At 43.4% G+C, this 2419-nt stretch overlaps 1 long non-coding RNA gene across 1 annotated transcript; it reads left to right on the top strand.

Moving 5' to 3' along the window:
* The first annotated feature begins 867 nt into the window (after window positions 1-867).
* On the top strand, window positions 868-2419 carry LOC140076535 (uncharacterized). The gene is made up of 2 exons (XR_011849612.1): window positions 868-958; window positions 1930-2419. It is a non-coding gene; the product is annotated as an uncharacterized lncRNA (long non-coding RNA).

The raw sequence follows: 2419 nt of genomic DNA, 5'->3' as shown, positions 1-2419 counted from the left end.
CGGTGGCAGCCAAGGTCTAGGTACAGGATCACTAGGCAGTATCGTGGTCAGGAACAGGCAGACGATCAAGGCAGGTGGAAATTGTGAGAGGTCAGGGACGGAGCAAGAGGTCAGGGTTGGTAGCAAAGGAGCAACATCAGGAACAGGCCCGGGTTAACAACGGGAGGTCAACATTTGGGAAGGACACACTGTAGAAATCTTCCTTATAGGCAAGAAGCACTAAGATCCGTCAGGGAATGCTGGGAGCCACCGGTCTTTATAGGAACCTGGGAAGTGGGTAGCGCCAATCAGCGGCGGTTTAAATCTGCGAGTGCCGGAGTGCGCGCTGGCCAGCCCGGACTGGAGCAGGAACATGGAGAGGTGAGTGAGTTCGGAAAGGGGCGCCACCACGGAGAGGGGCACAGGTGTGCCTGTGATCCGAGACGTAGATCGCAGGGGCACCCGTGACACTGAGACTACCTATCTACCGGGGGGCATTTGCTGCGGCTTCCTATCTACTGGGGGGCATGTGTATATTGTACGGCTCTTACGGAATAACATTTTAAAATATGTGGCGTTCATGGCTCTCTCAGCCAAAAAGGTTCCTGACCCCTGGACTAGACGTTTTATATGAATATTGCAGGTGTGAAGTTTTCAAAGATAAAACTATTGTATCTCTTCATGGTTATAGACTTTGCCACCACTAGAGGTCACTACAGTATAAAAAAAAAAAGTATGTGAAACGATTGCGGCAGATTCGTTGTTTTTTTTTTTATATAACTCAAGATAATTTTTGGTCATTTTGGGGCAAAATGCAATTTAAAAATAGTAATATTTCTTGCTTTATTATATAGCAGATAAATTACTAGAATTGTAGTGTGATGAAAGTGCGGGAAGCCTTTGTAGTGCTGGTTGCTGGATGTGTAAAATTCGTGTGTTGGGTGCAGGAAGAGTCTGGAGGGACTGGAGACCTGAACTGGTTAGTTACTACATTCATGCATGCTCATAGGAGAACACAGGAAGTAAGATTTGTATGGATGATGATATCATTTTGTATCTCACTTATGTGTTATAAGCTACCATTTTAAAGAGGATGGTCAGGTTGATTTTGGACCCTAAGCCAACTACAGGTCCTTTATTGACCTGTGGTTTAGGGTCCCAAATTGACCTGTTTGAAGGCTGTAGGTGAAGAAATATAACCTTACCTTGATGTGAGTCTGATGAGGGACATTGGACTCGCATCTGAAGATCACACGTCAAAAAATGCTCTTGTGATCAAGCAAGTGAACCCGGGATAATGTGAAGGGAAGATAGTCAAGTTGAGATGTACTACGCGGTCTTCACTTGCCGAAGCACGCAGGGAACGAGGGACGAGGTAAGAATAAGGTTTTTTTGCTCAAAAATAATACAGGGCAATTTGGGACACAAACCACCGGTCTGTAAGGACCTGTGTCCCAAATCGCTATGTCAGGTTCCCTTTAACGGAAACCTACCATCAGGGATCTACCAAATAAGGTAGATCCGCTGGTAGGTTGCTACTCTTTAACTCAAGCCTATAGTGTCTCTATCTAATCTTTTTAGTAGGTAGAAGCAGAGAAAAAGCCTGGGATACTGAGGTGTAGAGTGGCCTTTGCTCCCCCCCCCCAGTAGCCTCTGCCGATCATTTGCATAAATATAAGATAAGCTTTTTATCTGCTTCTGCCTGCTAAAAAGATTAGATAAGGACAGTATAGGCATAAGTAATATAGTAGAAATCTATGTTCGGATCCACCATGTTGAAATAGTAGGACCAGTACCCCTTTCCTTAGTCAGTCTCCTCACAGGACACAAAATACTAACCATCATACAGTTGTACTATACCACATATCTTTCCTGTCAATGCCCTTTTCCATTTTTGTGTTTTACTCCCTAACTTTCTAAAATCATATGACCATTTCTGTTTGTACACAGCTCCTAAGTATCCCAACCACAACACTGCCTGACCCTTAAACTCCGCTTCTCAGAACACAATGGAAGAGTCTCATCTTAAGAATAACTCGGAACAATCAGAATGTCATTTTATAATAAAATTAAAAACCAAACATGGAAGATCCGAGCTCAAGGTACCAAAAAGTGAACATGGAGAAGAAACCTTTATGTTCCTGTGCCACCATCTAAGAATTCCCCCAGAAAAGATAAGACTGGTCTGTAAAGGAAAGATAGTGACGCAGGACAATATATCCTCTTTTATTTCCAATGGAGCAGTTTTTCAGGCATTTGGAGAAGAAGCTGAAGATGAAACGGGTTTGGATGTCAGAGACATTGATGTACTGATGGACCAGCTATCAGTGGAAAGGAACGTAGCTGTAAAGGCTTTGAGGAAGACAGGAGATCTTATTGATGCCATCTTATATGTTTCTGATAATTTGTAGGGACTCTACAAATAAACAATCTACACTTC

Source organism: Engystomops pustulosus, chromosome 9 (assembly GCF_040894005.1).
Source record: "Engystomops pustulosus chromosome 9, aEngPut4.maternal, whole genome shotgun sequence".
Lineage (NCBI taxonomy): Eukaryota > Metazoa > Chordata > Amphibia > Anura > Leptodactylidae > Engystomops > Engystomops pustulosus.
Note: the sequence above shows the minus strand (reverse complement) of the source record. Positions and strands in the feature narration are given on the sequence as shown.